Source organism: Haliotis rubra, unplaced genomic scaffold, assembly GCF_003918875.1.
Source record: "Haliotis rubra isolate DU_JTF1 unplaced genomic scaffold, ASM391887v1 Scf355, whole genome shotgun sequence".
In the NCBI taxonomy this organism is placed as follows: Eukaryota; Metazoa; Mollusca; class Gastropoda; order Lepetellida; family Haliotidae; genus Haliotis; species Haliotis rubra.
Genome location: NW_025767030.1, coordinates 1,051,664 through 1,070,734, shown reverse-complemented (window position 1 = coordinate 1,070,734; position 19,071 = coordinate 1,051,664). Strand labels below are relative to the sequence as shown.

The following is a 19,071-nucleotide window of genomic DNA, read 5'->3' as shown; positions in this document are numbered from 1 at the left end:
CTGTTAGTCATTGTCATGTCAGACCACAGACTTCACGCCATGTTGACTGTGGTTATCTCAACACATGCACTCGATTAGATTATTTCCTTAAAAGGTCATCAATAACATAGAGAAGCATACGCTCAAACATGGACGATGTGAACATGTCTGTGTACACACATTAATCAAAGGTTCTTTGTTCTGTTACGCCCATTAATGATTTTATGAGCACTTCAGTCAGTTTACCCTAATAGAGTTACCTCCCCCGGTGGGACTCTTCCGGAGGAGATAGACTTGTGATCCCTCACAACATGATGTCGTCTGCTTTCAGCAGCTCATATTTAGGAACCAATTAACCAAGGTTAGACAATTACACAGTCCCCACAGTGGAAGTTTTATTCCCTTTTATCTCTGTAAGGTTTTTGCCACTTTCACTATTACTTTTAGTCAGGAAATGAGCATTAAATGAAATTTTAAATGTTTTGAACTTGTTCTGTGTTTTGGCTCCATTAGCAGAGGTCACACATTTTTACTTCACTGAAAATATGATTTTATATTTGAATTCTCCCTTTATTAATTATTGATGTAGGAATCATTTCCATGAATTAAATGCATTCTTGTTTCATATTAGAATGTCTAAATAAGCTTAAACATTTTGTACAGTTTTATTTCAATGACCTTTTGAATTATCAAGTCATTACTGATTTATTTAGCCATTATTGTAGAACTAATTCGATCTTTTTATGTCCATTTCAGTCTTTTATACAAGACTGAATAACTGGTCACAGTACATTCTTGCTAGTAGGTGTGCTGTTATGACAGTAGCAAGGATCAACTTCAATATTTACCTTTAACTTCAACTAAAGATAGTTCAAGTGCATGGAACAGCTGCGACCGCTCAACACAACGCCAAATAGGGCGGGTCTCCTAATCTCAGGTCCACATTCTGACGCCGCCCACAGCCTCGTGGTGCATTGCTCGGTTTCCCAGACGCATCAGCACGTTTATACCTTGGGAGTGATGTCAATGTGACGGAAAGGGAAGAAATATTATCTGTATAACACTGCACTGAGTAAGAAGAAATAACTATCATCTAACACTATTGTTTTACAACAAAGATCAACAATAGTACTCCTCACATCTCGGGTGTCTTGGGCGCCAAGTCTGAAGCCAGGTACGCGTTTTATAAGTACCGCCGTTTTATAAGTACCGCCGTTTTCACTGGTATTAGACAATACCATGTCAGGGACACCAGAGATGAGCTTCAGACAACGTACCTAAACATAGAATGTGACCTGGGCGTGGGAGGGAACGCTTTAACCACTCGGCCACCTCACCGCCTGACCAAACCACCAAAGCCATGACACCAGATGAAAGGTGTGGATTCGAGGGTCTAAGAGATCAGTTCGGACATATGTACCCAAGTAGCGTCTGCCACATCTGACCTACTAGTGTCATGTTGGGATGAACGTCGTTGTTTTCTGATGCTACACTCATGTCCCAGAAGTCCAGGTAATACACTTTGTCCTGGATGTCTTCAAACTCTTTCTTCAGTATCTGTTGATGAATACTCCCCCAGTAGTCCTCGATCACACCACGTGCGTACGTAGTGATGCGGAACGAGTGGGGACCTTTCACGAACACCCTCGCTTTGGGAGCTCGTTCCAGAAGCGCCTTCACTGATTGGACTGTCCGTCTGACGTGTGTCCTTAGCAACGTCGGAGGGTAGGCAGTGAAGTGTAGGTAGAAGTGGATGATGACGATGTCTCTGTTGCCTCTCGGAAGCTCGTCTATGTAGACATGGGTTGCCTTGTGGGCTTCCAGGGGAGTAAATTCACCAGAGTTTGTAAACGGCAGCTCGTGGGTGCCCCAGAATACAGCGTAGTTGTAGGCAGCGTTGAATAGAGTCGACGGGAGTGGCCATGCTGGGTAGCGCCATACATCGGACACCAGAGTCACATTCTGACGTTGTTTCAGGTATGAGAACCACTGGCGCAATGTGGAGTCTCCGTGCATCCATATTCTTCTGTTACGTAGACACAGGTCCCAGCTCCGTACAGTGTCAGGAAGGGTGTTGGTGCAGGCTGTAGAACGCCATTTCCAGTTGAGGAAGTAGCCGACAGGGGGCGCTTGTCTCCACGTGACCAGTGCTGGAATTTGGTTGCATGGTGTCTGTACAGTGAACGGGTCTCTACCTGGTTAAAAGAACATAAATGAGTGGCTGATGAAGAATGACGATGATCATCGATTGACGTTAAGAAAATTATTTACTACAGCACTTCAAGAGGATTCTAGGATTCAGTACGCCGTTTACTTTGCATTTTGATTGAGAGAGATAAAATTTACAACAGTACAACATTTTGCCTGTATGAATAATTTACTGACTGGGGTAATAACATGTATTTTTAATATGACAGTAATATAAATCTTACCATGAGCCTCCGTGGTGACGTGCGTGCGAACATTTTGTTGTGCATTATGTCTGCAATAGGAAGTTATGTTATGAATCTGATCAATATGCACATGAATCTGTGTTGATAATGATAAAGTATACGATAGCTTGACTGGAATTTCGTTGTTATGGAATGAATACCCATTGCATTTGTATGTATTTTGGATGATTGCAGTAATGTGCTTTAGCTGATATACTTTTCAAACAGCTTCCGTTCCTCTTCTAACATCGGCCATGGAGGCTGAGAACCACCTATCCGGGTCCACTCTGCGCATGTCAGCACTTCCGGATGTCCACAGAACCAGGGGAGGCCATAATGTCGTCTCGTGAGGTTACACACTCGCGAGTACCCGGTCAAAAACGGGGAGGGGCCACACAGAGTCATCTCATACATAAACCTCCTCTGAAATATTGCAAACAGCTGCCTCACTAAGTGACCTTCTCTGTGGATCTTATACAACACTCTCACAGCCTCCCTGGACAAGGCCACTGCCGCGAGAACCTCCACCCGCCCTGGCCATAAGACACGAACAACGCCAGTATAACTTCCGTTTCGGTGATCAACGACATATCCCCTTGCGCATGCGCCTTGACTTACTTCCTTTATCCAAACCCTGACCCTGTCTCCACCTCGAAGTAGGCGTTTGTTGTATCCATTCAGCAACTCGACTGATACGTGTATGACGTCACCCACTTCATAATATGGTTTGGGATTCACAAGTGTAAGACTCGAATAGGAAGCATTCGCTATAGCCAACTCATTGATACTTCGATCTCCGTCGAATCTATAATCGATTACATATTCACCGTCCTCGTATAGCCCATTCAGGACATTATCGTCGAATTCCGTAAACAGATCTTCGTGTTTTAGCCTCTGAAGACGCTCGGGAAACACAACGTCTGTGTCATCTGTGGCAGTGTCCGACAGAGACCCTATTGGTGCATCTGCGTGGTTCCCAAGACGTCCCCGGTATGCTGGAAAAATTGACCTGTGGAAAGAACCATTTGAAACTCAATAAATGCACTTCAAGTAATGTGCTTTACCCGCCACCGCAATCCAGACACTTTTCTTGACGTAATACAAACTAGCATTATTTTTGTAAATAATATTTCATCATCTGTCAATGATTACGTCACTTGACCTACTTTGAGAATTCGTCTCATACACGTCATAACACGTCCACAACAAGACCTTTGACCGCAGCATAGCAACGGGATTTCTGGGGTCACAGAGGTCCTACCAGTGGTGTGATATCTCTGCCAGCCCAACGATGTCGCGATCGTCTACGCCCACAATCTCACGTTTAGTGGTTAAAGCGTTCACTCGTCACGCCAAAGACTCGGGTTCGAGTCCCCACATCGGTACAATCTGTGAGGACCATTTCTGGTGTCCCTCGCGGTGATGTTGCTGGCATATTGGTAAAAGCGACGTAAAACTAAACTCACTCACACACTTCGGATATGTTCGATCATTCCGGCAACTAGCGACACAGAATGTCACATGAGATCCTATATAACATATGCTCTTTCTTACAAGCATTTGTTCCAAGGGCCGTGTGGTTTCAGAAATGTGTCGACTTAAATGTGCCGAAATCTGTGTTCATTAACTTTAATCTCCTGATCTGTAATACCGACAGCTGTTATGTACAACAGACTCAAGTGGTTACTCATATTGTGATATTCAACCGCGCTCTACAGCTGTATTTGTACAAGTTCTGTTACACGTCAGTTGGGACTGGGGATTTAGTAATCATACAGGAATTTCATACATGTTTAATTCATCTTCGACTGTCTGTGTTAGTTCAGGTTTGGCTATGCATAGTACACATATTTGTTGTTAGTTCTTTATATACTCTCCAAAAAAAGAAACGCATCATGAAAATAGCAATTTCATGTAGCAATGAATTAAAACGTGATTCATTTTACAACAGGTTTTGCTCTGATTATGAGTCCTATGGTGTTTATGTTTTGAAACATCACAACAAAACGCACCATCCGTAAAATACCCTTATTTAACAGCATGATTTTCAATTTCGGCGTGTAGTGTCACAGAATACACAATTCACATGCAATGCACGTGAAAGATGGTTATCAGATAGTCTCAATGATGGGTATAAAAGGTTGATCGCTGTCTGTCGATTATTCACTGCATTTGGAATGTTGTTGACGAACGCAAAATGCCACGTCAAAGTGAAGCCAACCGTCATATCGCCATTGGTTTGCTTGAAGCTGGCCAGTCTCAACTTGCAGTTGCCCGACGCATGAATGTTCACCAAAGCACCATTTCACGGCTCTGGGAGAGATATCGCCGGCAGAATGCAGTAGCAGATGCCCTCGTAGGTGGACAGATTCGGCCGGGGCAGTGTTATGATGTGGGGAGGATTTAACCTGCCGTAGGAGAAGTGATTTGGTGATGACCCAGGGCAACCTCAACGGTACTGTGACGAAATCCTACGCCCACACCTCCTTCCAATCATTGATCGCCAGAGGGAGTTGTTTCAACAGGACAATGCCAGGCCCCACACAGCACGTCACACTAGAGACTTCCTCCAGAACCACAACATCAATGTGCTCCCCTAGCCCTCCAGATCACCGGACTTAAACCCGATCGAACATCTGTGGGATGCCCTGGGCAGACGGGTGCGACGCCGTAACCCTCAGCCCTAGACACTTAAGCAACTCGAACAGACACTACAGGCAGAGTGGGTTGCGATTGGGCAACACGAGATTCTGAGACTTGTTCGTTCGATGCCGAGGCGATGCCGTGCAGTTCTGGATGCCCGCGGTGGTCACACGAGGTATTGACTTCAGCACCACCACACGTCTCCATGTGACACTCAAACTGACTTTCCTCGAGTTGGTGCCAAAGACGAATAAGTCTGCATTCCCGGTGTGCAATCTCGCTATATGTCATTGACACATAAAGCCTACAAGATGTTTCAAAATAAACATAAAAATACAGTTGAAATTCCTATATGCGTTTCTTTTTTTGGAGAGTATATTAAAATGGCCTACCAAACAGATTACATGGATTAGCGATAAAATCGTCCGACAAATTTGGGTTCTATATATATTAATCAGTACTCATGTAAACTGCTGGGCAAATAAATATGTACCCGTCAAGTTCTGAAAATTGAATGTCTCACTGGACAAGGATATATGGGTTGTAGGGGCTAATGGGGGCTAGGAATGTACGTCACCAAAATACCACTTTCTCACATGCAGTCCCGTTGGAGATAAAGACTCCTGTTGCTACGTCAGGGGGATTAGATGGTTACTACGTGTATACAGCCCATAAGGGGTTAAATATGTGATCTTATTATGAAACGTAGTAAGCGAACACGTGGACCTGGATATACACGTAAATACAAGACTTTATGGTGTATAAAGGAGCACAGTCTGTTGCCTACAGTGTCTGTCTACACGTTGAGATTCTGTCCTGTGTAGACCTGGATATACACGTATATACAAGACTTTATGGGTGTATAAAGGGGCACAGTCTATTGCCTACAGTGTCTGTCTACACGTTGAGATTCTGTCCTGTGTAGACCTGGATATACACGTATATACAAGACTTTATGGGTGTATAAAGGGGCACAGTCTATTGCCTACAGTGTCTGTCTACACGTTGAGATTCTGTCCTGTGTGGAACTGAAACATGTTGTGTTGCAGTTATTCAAGGTAATAATTTACTGATCGATCCACATTCTAACCTGTTCGCTGGACAACCTCAGCTGTGTTGAGTTTGGCCGAGCCTTCTGGTCTCCCTTTCAAGACGGCAAGTTACGTTCGTTTCACTGATACTAAGGCTTCAGTTTTCATAATTATGTCTTAAATAAATCTATAGGAATACACAATACCATTTAGAAAGTGGTCAAATGTAACATATGTTATATTTGGTATTACCCTTCCTCAGTAAAGTACAGATTCTAGTACTTTTGTCGGGTTGAGTCCCATCCGGGATTCGAACCCACACCCTCAGAGTCAGGCACCTGATCGCCAGCACACAAAGTCAGCCGCCTAGCCCGCTCAGCCACCGCGACTTCCACTGAGCGGGACTCAACCCAACAAAAAGTACTAGAATCTGTACTGTACTGAGAAATTGTAATCCCAGATATAGCATGTTAAATTACATACGGCGCACTACGTCCTACTCGCTCAAAACTTCAATGATTTTTTTTTAGAAAAGCTCAAATAATAGTTGAGAAGAATTTCATCCATTTAAAGAAAACTTTTTCTTACCACGTAATAATTGTCCAGTAGAAAACCAGGAGTCCGATGCAGACTGTGAACACAACCAAGAGCAGTCTGAGAGAAGCATTGGGAAGTGTCTGCACCATTATGTGACGCCGATACTACCTCACCTGCAAGTAAAGCTTGAATGTGCACGCAGGAAATAGATGTCCAAAAAATATTCCCCTAAATCAAGGAAACACAATATTTAGTGCACAAAAAAACTAAAGAATAAGCCTTGAGACGGAAGACATTTAAGGGATTTGTTTTTTAATTTAAGACCGTGAAAATGTTTAGGCTTTCATTAAGTAACTTTAGTGCATCGCATTATTTTGGCAAATACTTAAAAATGGTAGGCATTTATGTAGAAATTATCTAAGTAAGTATTTAAGAAATTATCTTTGAGTAAAACGCTTCATAATTTTATTATTATTGCTGTCAGTCATACATGTAGATTAACAGTAATAACTATATTGACTAATTGTTTTGCTTCAGACGCAGATGTTGTTCTAAACGATATGATTGCTCCGTGAATGAACAATATTACTGACTGTAATCTGCAGATGTATTTATTTAGTGAACAATGGACGACATTTTAAAAGTGGTTTTAATAAAAAAATCTATGTCATTGTGATATGTTCCGATATATTGCAAGCAATAATATCACATCATCTGTAAGCATTAATCATGTGACATATTTTCTGTCATCTAGGAACCCAGGACTTCGATTTCCTTTCCCTGAAAATTACTCTGCGGGAAACAATAAAACACATGTTGACCACAACAGAGGCCGTGTGCTATTGTCCGACATACACAGTGGCTATGTGGTCGCTGATCTGTGTCACTACTTGCCTGATCTAGTGGAATGGAGAAATGCGTAAGTTATTATCTACTCGTGAACATACTTGCAAATTAACATTTTAATCTGATTATGTTTTCTATTCAGCAAATGGAGTTTTCATGTCACGGACCAAAATACAGCATAAACTGTTTCCCTATAAACCTACGTTCATTGGTGGCAGTATATAGTATACAGCATGGTTACAGGACATGATTCCAATACATGTATAGCTTTCGAAAAAATATGTGCGTAAAGGTTTTGAAAGGTGCGTTAATGAAATATTATCTTACCTTCATGTAAAATACTTTGATTTCATGGGTCAATGACGCGTTAACAAGTTTCCGTGTCACCCCTCCCAGGAGGGTGACAACTGGAAAAAATATTACCCGCTGCTACAGTAACCGCTAAACTCTCCGCCGACAAACTGTATCGCTAACAATTCGTATGACGTCATAAATGACGCGTGCAGGAGTTGGAAAACCGTTCGATTAGCTGTTGTTTAGTTCACTGTGTACACATTTATTTTACCGACTTTCACTGCATTAGTTAACCTATTTTATACATTGAATCGTTTGCACACTCAACTTAAACATAATTAGCCATTTTTATAGCAGTTTTAAGCTTGTCGGAATATGTTTCACTGATGTTAAAAGTCCAGTTGAGAGACAGACGCCATTTTGTTTACATGTCATACAGTCGGAAGCAATCTTCAAAATTAAATGAAATGACATTTTGTCCATTTAACATGGCGGTAAGATAAATACGTTGTATGCTCCCCCCTCGGGTAATACGGTCTGATGTACGCCTCTTTGTAGCAGTGTCATCCCTCACATACCGGCTCCGGTAACACTGTACAAAGAGGCGTACATCAGACCGTATTACCCGAGGGAGAAGCATACAACTTATATTACCGCTCGACCCAATTTGAATATGATGCTAATTTCGTATGGAATCTTGCACTGCTTTGGCTCGAATTTGAAATAGGTTTCTGCTACAACAGAACTTTGTTTTAATTTAAGGTAGAGTACTGTTAGTTTTTGACTTTCTGGTTTTAATGTCTGATAAAGGAAGAGTGTATTTTTCGAAATGCTTCAAATCAGATTATTGTTACATTTCCAAACAAACGTTGGATGTGTGTAAGTGAGTTCATTTCCGGAGCCTCATGCATGATATAATCTGCCCGATATTACTTCCGAACAAGTACGGGGGTGATGTATATTTCTATTCATTATATCTAGAACTTTAATATTTACCATGTAGGAACCCTGCCAGGGGTTGTTCCCTGAACATAACTGTTCTATATTTTCCTTTTTATGAAATATATTAACATTTCAAAACTTCTACAAGAAATGTAAAATCAATCTTATCATATTTGCTGAGTATTTGCAGATACTCCCTACAGCGTGTCACTGTAGCGTCACACAACACTATCTTCTCCAGTGACGTACAGAAACTCCGGGACAGTGTCTACTGACAAGACCCCTTGCATAAAGCAGGGCAGTGCTGTACTTCCTGTATTAAACACGACAGTGTAATCGCTACTTGGTGGCTTCGTGACACGGAGCCTAGGCCAGGATCGGACATCCTGCATAATCTGGTCTGCAGATCAGCTCTAAAGCCTACCTCCTCCGCTATCCCGTTGGTCTATATCATTGGTATAATTTTCATAGAAACTATACTAGCCACATCAAGAAACTGTGCATAACTGGTTATATATCTCGGGGCGTCAGCTCCATAACCGTGTCCATGGGCTTCAACAAAGTGGTGATCGTTTCACACCTGAATCTGTTCATGCTTTACTCCACCCCAAAATACAATGGGTATGTTATGTAACGTCAAATCCAACTCAGTAAAGTATCCAACATATCCAGTATACCCGCCCCGCCTTTTGTTTTACCGTTTTGAGTGATGTATATCACACGTCCGATATGCACCTCGCCTCTACTTTAATTCTTGATAATGTAATTATCGTATACTAGCCACATAAAGAAACTGTGCATTGTCAAAATATTATCCCAGTTGATAAGTACGATAACAATGTCAAAGGTACATATAAACTTGAATGGAGGGATCATGAGACCATTACAAGTCGGGAGAATGTCAATTAAAAAGTCAATCACAATGACGTCACGAGTCCACAAGCGGGACAGGGGTCAAACGACCATGTCACAAGCTCAATAACGGGTATGTTCACCATCGGCATTGAGAACAGCAGTGCATCGACGACGCATAGAGCCTATCAAACGTGCAAGGAAGGCTTGTGGGATGTCACGCCAGATTCTCTCAAGTTCAGTTGCAAGGTCAAGGACGTTATCTGGCGGATGAGGAGGACGGCTTAGACGTCTATCCATCTCGTCCCAAACATGCTCTATCGGGTAGAGATCCGGTGAATTTGCAGGCCAAGGCAGTAAGTCAACGTTGTGGTGTTGCAAGAAATCCATAGCAACCCATTGTCCTGTTGGAATGTTAACCCAGGGCCATGACGTTGCAGAAAAGGAATTGCCACAGGTCGAAGAATCTGATCCCTGTAGCCCACACCAGTTAAGTTGCCCTAAACAATCACCAAAGGAGTTCTTTGGCGTGCTGTTATTCCACCCCAAATCATCACGGAACCACCACCAAAGCGATTCCTCTCCAAGACACAGGCCTGTGCAAAACGTTCTCCCACGCGTCTATAGGCACGTTGACGTCCATCACTATGGGAAATGTTAAAGCTGGACTCATCTGTAAAAACAACATTTCTCCACCAAAACAAGGGTCTGCGGACATGATTTCGGCACCACATTCGGCGAGCTTGTCGATGACGTTGTGTCAGGATAGGCCGTATGGCGGGACGTCGTGGTCTGATCCCGTGATGACGTAAACGTTGTCGAACTGTGTTGGGATGGATACGGCGAAGTCCTGGGATGGTTCGGGCAGTCATCACTGCAGTCTGAAACCTGTGGCGAAGATGGGTCACCCTTATCCATATGTCCTGTCTTGGTGTTGTTACACGTGGACGTCCAGAACGTGGCCGATCGATGACGTCATTTGTGTTCTGGTAGCGTCTCACCAGTGCAGAAATGGTGTTCCGGTGGCAGTGGAAATGTGCAGCCACTTGTCGTTGAGACATTCCCCCACGGACCATCCCAATGGCCTCATGACGTTGTGCAGACGTGAGCCTTGGCATGCTATGCGTTTCAATAGCCGTTTAATTTTTTGAACGATCGCAAGGGCAGGGGTTGAGCTTTCCAAAGTGACACTATTGTGTGGCATTCATTTGCACTGTTTCTCTTTCCTCGAGTGCACGTGCAACAACGTATTGCACGTCTCAAGGGCGAACCCACTGACGTCACGGAACGTGGCACGTGCATGCATGTTGGATACATGTCACTAATCTCTAAGTTTGAATCCTTATGTGTTTGATAAATTTAGATTTTAAATTTTTGAAATTATCAATTTATTTCGATATTAAAAGTGTTATCGATAATATCGTACAGACAAACAAGTTTTAATTTTCACACATAACATACAAATTTAGGACACAATTCATGGACTGCTTCTAAATTATGTTCAGGACACTGTTTTGTTGGTAGTCCATGAGGTTATCTCCCAGCACTTCTACATGCCAAAACCTCTACATGCCAAAACTTCTACATGCCAAAGCTTCTACAAAAGACCAGGGTAGCCTAATGATTAAAGCGTTGACTCGTCACGCCGAAGACCCGGGTTTGATTCCCCACATGGACACAATGTGTGAAGACAATTTCTGGTGTACCCCGCCGTGATATTGCTGGAATATATGCTAAAAGCGGTGTAAAACCATACTCACTCACTCACTCTACAAACAGTCAAGGCAGAATTATGCACGTACCTATGGGTATAATGGAACAGCCCAGGGGCGAGATAATAGAGGGAGAAGTTGGGAGTAGAGGACTCAAGAAGTAGAGGAATAAAACAGTTTTCAGTAACAACTTATTACATGTACTTACATTCTCTTCCCACAGAGGTTACTCCTGTCATATCTTCCTACGTAACCTCTGTTCTAATACGGCCCTTTCATGGTGTGAGCGTTCAAGACTCGTGATTGGAGCCAATCAGATTTAGTTGTGCAATCAGCGACGTTGTTTCAAAAGTGATCATTCGCAAGGCCTCGGTAATTTCCGCATACTTCGAGAAAACTAAACCTCTTCCCCTGCGCGATGCGCAAACGTTTCTTCTAGACAGAACTCAGTCATGTTATGGCGGATCAGTGGTGTCTCCATCGCCCTCGTTGACAACGGACAAGCTAGCCATTAAACGTCTTGTGTGTAACATCAACACAAGTCCCCGGCAGATGGGGGGATATTTGTGGCCTCACATTTGCTTGTGTTAGTCAAGTTGAATCTAAGCCGACGTAACACGTGTTCTGATTGGATAGAAAGAAGGGAGATAATTCCTGTTGCGATCTTTTGCCGCTAGGGGATTTTACGAGAACCGGGAAATATGGCCGTATTAGAACAGAGGTTCGTAGGAAGATATGACAAGTTACCTCTGTGGGAAGAGAATGATGTACTTACTGAGTAAGATGAAAGAGTTTTATGTGCATACAGTAACATGATCCAAGCCCACCAATTCAGTGGAGACATGCAACAGTTATAATTTTAAACATTTAATATAGTAAATTAGCTAATAAAAACTTGATTGAAGTTGATATTACAAATTGAGAGATTAAAACTGTAGTATATAACCTATGCCAACCTGCAGTCGCCGACATAGGCTACAGTCTGAAGCCGACGTTAAACTCCAATTGATGATGAAGTAGGAATATGCAAAATGGCTGGCATGAGAAAAGTAGAGTTTGTAACCGCGCAGAAAGACCCCACAAGACTGAAGTGCAACAAAGGCTGAATCGTTCCCTAGCACCCGCCCGTATTCAAACTGACTTTGAGATCGGTGCCATCCGTGCAGTGGAAAGTGAGTTTCCTGGTATCGAAGCGAAGGGATGCTTCTTTCACTATTGCCAGGACATTTGGCGCAAGACTCAGGACCTCGGACTGGCCGTTCAATACAAGGAAGACCCTGCTGTCCAGACATGGATCAGAAGAGCTGCCGGTCTTGCCCTTCTCCCCGTAGATGTCGTCCAGGACACTTGGGTTGCTGTCATGGAGTCAGTCTCAGATGTGCCTAGAGCTACTGCCTTCAACGACTACATTGTCTCCACTACATTGTCTCCACGTGACGATGACACCAGACTCCCCATCCAAGTTTGTAATCTTCACCTGACAGTCGGACGTGGAGGGATTCCACATCAGACTCAACCAGACCTTGCCCCATCGCCATCCAAATATCTTCAGATTCACTGAAGTGATAAAGAAGATTGAGACTGCGGACAAGACAAAGATTGCTCAACTTGAATTTGGAGCAGCCCCACCCACAAGAAGACGTGTCTACAGGGACACAGAGAATCAACTGATGAGACTGCAGACAAGGCAAAGATTGCTCAACTTGAATCTGGAGCAGCCCCACCCACAAGAAGACGTGCCTACAGGGAGACAGAGAATCAACTGATGAGACTGCAGACAAGGAAAAGATTGCTCAACTTGAATCTGGAGCAGCCCCACCCACAAGAAGACGTGTCTACAGGGAGACAGAGAATCGACTGATGAGACTGAAGGACAAGCTGCTCACCAGGCAGAAAACACCACTGGAATTTCTAGATGCTGTCGGCCACCTCCTAAAACTTGCCTAATGACATTAGAACAATCAGACATTATGTTGTGACATTTCAAATTGAAATCAGTGCTGACGTTGTTATAAGACAATACCATGTATTTTTTTTAAAATCATATGATATTATATGTATGATATTACGTGTTATGATATTTATATGTCAATAAACGCTTCATCATACACCTTTTACCTCTTGTACTTTTATTCAACTTGATCTTAAGCCTAATTAAGCCAAACTAGTCGGACTAGTCCATCCAGTGCACTTGAGGTAAGGGACAGAGGATTAGCTATGCATTGGACCATGTATTTTGTTGTTTTAGTCTGTTTTATCTACAAGTTTTGGCATGTAGAAGTTTTGGCAGGACACCGTCCATGCAAAACATGTCACCACTCACAAGTGATGTGAGATATATTCATTTCTTTCAGACTTTTTTTGTTTGGTGCATTCTTGCTCAAAGTTACGTCTCCGATATTTATCGATCATCGACCGATATTTGGTAAACGATTATCGATCTCTATGATCCTTACTGAGAATTAAAATGAGCAGTGACATTTTGGGTCGTAGAGTGAGTGAGTGAGTTTAGTTTTACGCCGCTTTGTAGCAATAATCCAGCAATATCACAGCGGGGGATACCAGAATGGGCTTCAAACAATGTACCCAAGTGGGGAATCGACACCGGGTCTTCGGCGTGACGAGCGAACGCTTTATCCACTGGGCACCTCACCGCCCCTTGGGTCGCAGATACACGACCAAGTTGAAAGCAACCGACTGGCTGTCTTTCTGAGTAAATGTTATGACACAAAGATGGACGCCAACCAACATCCGGCTTGTCATTGTGATCAACACTTTGAACCTATTGACCGACATGTGGTGATCCACTTCATTGTTGTTCAATCAACTCACGAGCTGAATCGGAGCGAGGGGGTTTGTGACGTCACTTCCGAAAGCCAGGTAGGCGAACGGTTGGTGTCTTACCGGGAAGTAGACATTTGTTATTACAGTAAAATCCTTTTGATGTTGGGGGGCTGACTGTGCATGTTGTTTTAAGGGATTTACTTTCCGGGTTATACTAAATTCTGAACTACCTAACGAAATAGATGATATAAACTCACCCCGTTTTCACTTACATGACTGAAATCAATAAAGTTGATATGAACTCACATAGTTTTTTTGACAATCATTGACTGACATTGATTGACACTGATCCCAAAATCACGACAAGAGATCGTAATTCCAGACGAATATGCGAATATTTTCTTATTTGTTGTTACAAACATCACAAATGTCTACTTCCCGGTAATAAACCGAACGGTTTAAGGTAAATACCAGGTTAATCGATTCGAGGGTGAATCTTGTCTCCACCCCGTGAGCTGATTAAATGACCTGAGGACAGCTTCCCGTAAGATTAAAGCCTACATGACATCTACTTACTCTAAGTCAGTACTGTACCCTGGCAGATCTCGGGTGTCATCATGGTCGATTACCGCTGCCATATCTGGACCAAACCTCCTCAATTTAGGTGTCGCTTTCGCGAAACGGTCAAGCTACAGTGAACCCTGAATTTAGCGGTCCCGGGACTCTCAATACACAAGAAAAACAAAGAAATGTGAGTCGTCGTCTGATACCGTAGTCATTAAATAAATAAATAAATAAATAAATAAATAAATAAATAAATAAATAAATAAATAAATAAATAAATAAATAAATAAATAAATAAATAAATAAATAAATAAATAAATAAATAAATAAATAAATAAATAAATAAATAAATAAATAAATAAATAAATAAATTTTTAAAAATAATAATAATAAAAAAATAAAAAATAAATAAAAAAATAAATAAATAAATAAATAAATAAAATAAATAAATAAATAAATAAAAATAAAAAATAACTAAATAACCAAAAACTAACTAACCAACCAACTAACTAACCAACCAACTAACGTTTAACCAACTAACCAACTAACTACGTTTAACGTTAGCAAGCCCTGGTGGAGCATACATATAACTAACTACGTTTAACGTTAGCAAGCCCTGGTGGAGCATACATATTATTTTCATGCATTTGTGATCAAACATTGTGAATTATCGCTGACATTTTATTTTGATGTACATTAGTAGCAAGTTTAAACCAAACTGAAATTATTCACTTCTTAATATATACAGAGATTTTTTATGCTTGGTCGTGGAGTGCCAGAAAGGTTGGGTTGAGTTGGGCTTTAGGTCACATCGGCATTATTCCAGCCATTTAGTGACGAAATCAAGTCTGCATTCATAAACATTTTAAGTACCAAGTCCACATGAGTTTTATTTTAAAAACATATTTATTCATGACATTGTTATTTAAAAACAGAAAATGTAACAGCACTTAATTCAAAGGCACTCACTTCGTTATTCGCATTACATAGTTACAATTTATGATACAGATCAACTTCCCCCTGGTAGTTCACTATGAGAAAAACAGATATCAGTGGTACACGAGTACAACAAAGGAGTACATACAAAATGTACAAGATGATTAAATAATACATCAATTAAAGTGTTTAATAAACAATCTAAAAATGAACTTGGATACATTTTAAGAGTAGATATTTTACTTGAAAAAAGTTGACGGAACTTTGATAAATTCGGCCAGGAACAATAAGGTTTTTTTAACAATGATAATAATTATAATTCATTATATGAATTAATAAAACTATAGTTAAAGGTCACATGCAACCAAAAAATCAAACATAATTATAACACAATTATCACTTATTCATGACATATAATATACATTGCTGGTTATGAAAAAACATATAAACAAAATTATAAGCGTACAATCGCAAATCAAAAGTGCAATATTGTGTGATTTGGGTTTACCTCCCAAGAAACGAAACAGCCGGGATACCGAACCCAGTCAGAGCGGGTGGGTGTGCACTCAAGTGTAACGGCTGGTTCATTTGCAGATGCCCTCACGGCTCATTGTGTGTGTATATATAGAGATGTTGGATTTTGTAAATACATGCTCATTTTTTGTGTATAACATTTTGCAATCAACAGACAGCATAACATGCCATGTGTTCAAGTATCACACCTGCCTGTCTGTGTAATTACATAATGTGACAGAGACCGAACTCGGGCCATAAATCAATGCATTTTGTTTATGGTGTATAGCCTGATTGGTGTTAAGTTCAAATTGCATGTGGTCAGTGATCGCAGCTGTGTATTGAATATTGTCATTAGCAGACAGGCAGGCAGACACACAGGTGTCAATAAAACAAGACATTGAGTTTTGTCTGTGACAACGACATACCTATATCACAGTTAGAAATTCTGTCAACGCTAAATAATGACATTACTTTTAAGTATCGAACTGAGAAAGTGACTCGGTAAGAAGAACGTGTGGTGAAATAGACAAATGAAATTATATAAACAGTTTATTTACTGTCATATAAAAAGCTCGCGCCTGTGAGATATCAACAAAACACTAGGAAAATAGCTCACACCAAAGCCTTCACCGAGTATTCACCGGACAGCCCGCTTCCAAGTTGCGCGAACCTATTTCACTGCGCACGTGCTATGAGCGCAGCCCAGCTGTTGAAACCAGTTTTCCCCAGAAAAGTCGCTGGGAAATTAGTGAATCGTTTGAACTCCGATTTCGCGCGGTTTTTTTTCATCGCGTTATTTTTCAACTTTATAAGTTGAATTTGCATTTTTGATGATTTGTTTCGGTAAGTCCATACCTAAAGGTATCAGAATCTGCAAAGTTGTGTTTTACGTTGCATGTGACCTATAGGGTGACGTATGTGCTGAAACTTGAAACAACTGAAACTTCATCTCAGTTAAGCGGCTCACAGATCGAGTATTGGGGTCGCGCGCTAATCTGAAGTACGATAATCCGATGTTTTCATAGCAATTCGCTTTCGCGGCACTTCTAGCACAACTTTGGTTTTCGCTTTACCGAGAATAGGGAATATTGAAATTTCGCTTTCCTGGGCCGACACCGTCACGGGTATGTTCATGTTGGACGTGACAAACCAGAGTTTGATGGCACGAGCAACGACCACCGCCGTACGTTGATAACAAATACGCCACACACTGTAACCATCAGAACCCTTGGTTTACTATACGAAGAAAGAATAGGATTGTGATTACCATAGCTTTGAAGACAAATGCCATTTGTGTACCCCATGTTGTTTACCCAGCCACACTGTTTTGTTTTTACCCAGCTTATGATACTTTAAGACCTTTACATCTACCAAAACACTGACTTGTTTGCCCAGCTTATGATACTTTAAGACCTTTACATCTACCAAAACACTGTTTTGTTTGCCCAGCTTATGATACTTTAGGACCTTTACATCTACCAAAACACTGACTTGTTTGCCCAGCTTATGATAATTTTTTAAGACCTTTACATCTACCAAAACACTGCCCAGCTTATGACTTTGTTTACCAAAAACACAGCTTATGATACTTTAAGACCTTTACATCTACCAAAACACTGACTTGTTTACCCAGCTTATGATACTTTAAGACCTTTACATCTACCAAAACACTGACTTGTTTACCCAGCTTATGATACTTTAAGACCTTTACATCTACCAAAACACTGTTTTGTTTGCCCAGCTTATGATACTTTAAGACCTTTACATCTACCCAAACACTGACTTGCAAATGTTAACATCTCTGTTTGCTATCAATTATTTTCCTGTACAAATACATTCTTTAACTTTGCACAATTTGTAAAACTTGTACATCTTAAAAGAAAAACAATCCTTTATGTTAATCTCAGGAAATACGGAATTTTCAAGAGTCTTACAGTCCTTATGTTTTGGACATATTTATTGACACAAACAAATAAGAAATTATGGCAACAATCTTATTACTCTGTATAACTCATTGTATACGCCAACTCTAAAATTTCGAAGCGATCAGCCGTTTGGCATGGACATTCCATCTAAGGTCGAGGTCATTTGTACAACTAGTGTAGTGTGTCACGTGACAGATTTGAAGGGGTGTACAGTGAGCCCGGTGTTGTACGCGACGCACAAATGCAGAGAATGGACGCAGATCAGTTACGTGCATCATTCGGTCAATATGATCGACCATTACTTCCCAGGACCCTCCTATTGCATGCAAGTCCCCTACAACAACTAATAATAAGTTGTATGTCAGGAAAATAGGAAGCAACACGTGTTTATCAAAATCATATTTAGGCTCATAGTCTTAATGGGGCGGTGAGGTAGCCTAGTGGTTACAGCATTCGGCCGTCACGCCGAAGACCCAGGTTCGACTCCCCACATGGGTACAATGTGTGAACCCATTTCTGGTGTTCCCCGCCGTGATATTGCTGGAATATTGCTAAAGGCGACGTAAAGCTAAACTCACTCACTTAATTAGAGAACATCCGGAGAATAACAGTGTATTACTTGTTTGTCTCCCTGTTGATACTGGTGATGAGCGTCAGGTTGGAGGAATCACATCTACACGTTATGGCCATGCTGGCAACACATAGCAAACTATCTCTCCTTACAACGGTCGCAACAACAGCTCGGTTTTATTTGTGTCTGTTTGACTGTTATTTAGATACATGTTTAAACAGTGTGCGAAATTGCCACTCGCCCGCTAGTCCGCGGCTAGTAAAAATCCAATCGGGCTAGTAAATCTCCACAGTCAGCCCGACTGGCTAGTGAATTTTCATGGGGTCATTTTGTAAATACATCCCTCTCTCCGACTTGTTAAGTTATAATACACTTTTAAATCATGGTATATTATGAGTGAGTGAGTGCAGTTTTATGCCGCACTCAGCAATATTCCAACTATATGGCGGCGGTCTATATATAATCGAGTCTGGACCAGACAATCCAGTGATCAACAGCATGAGCATC

General features: G+C 41.4%; 1 long non-coding RNA gene across 1 annotated transcript; it reads right to left on the bottom strand.

Annotated features, from left to right (window-relative positions):
* Positions 1–1,014: 1,014 nt before the first annotated feature.
* On the bottom strand, positions 1,015–16,592 carry LOC124285220. Its single transcript, XR_006900754.1, has 3 exons — positions 16,581–16,592; positions 11,308–11,311; positions 1,015–1,499 (listed from the first exon to the last, which is right to left on the bottom strand). It is a non-coding gene; the product is annotated as an uncharacterized LOC124285220 (long non-coding RNA).
* Positions 16,593–19,071: the final 2,479 nt, after the last annotated feature.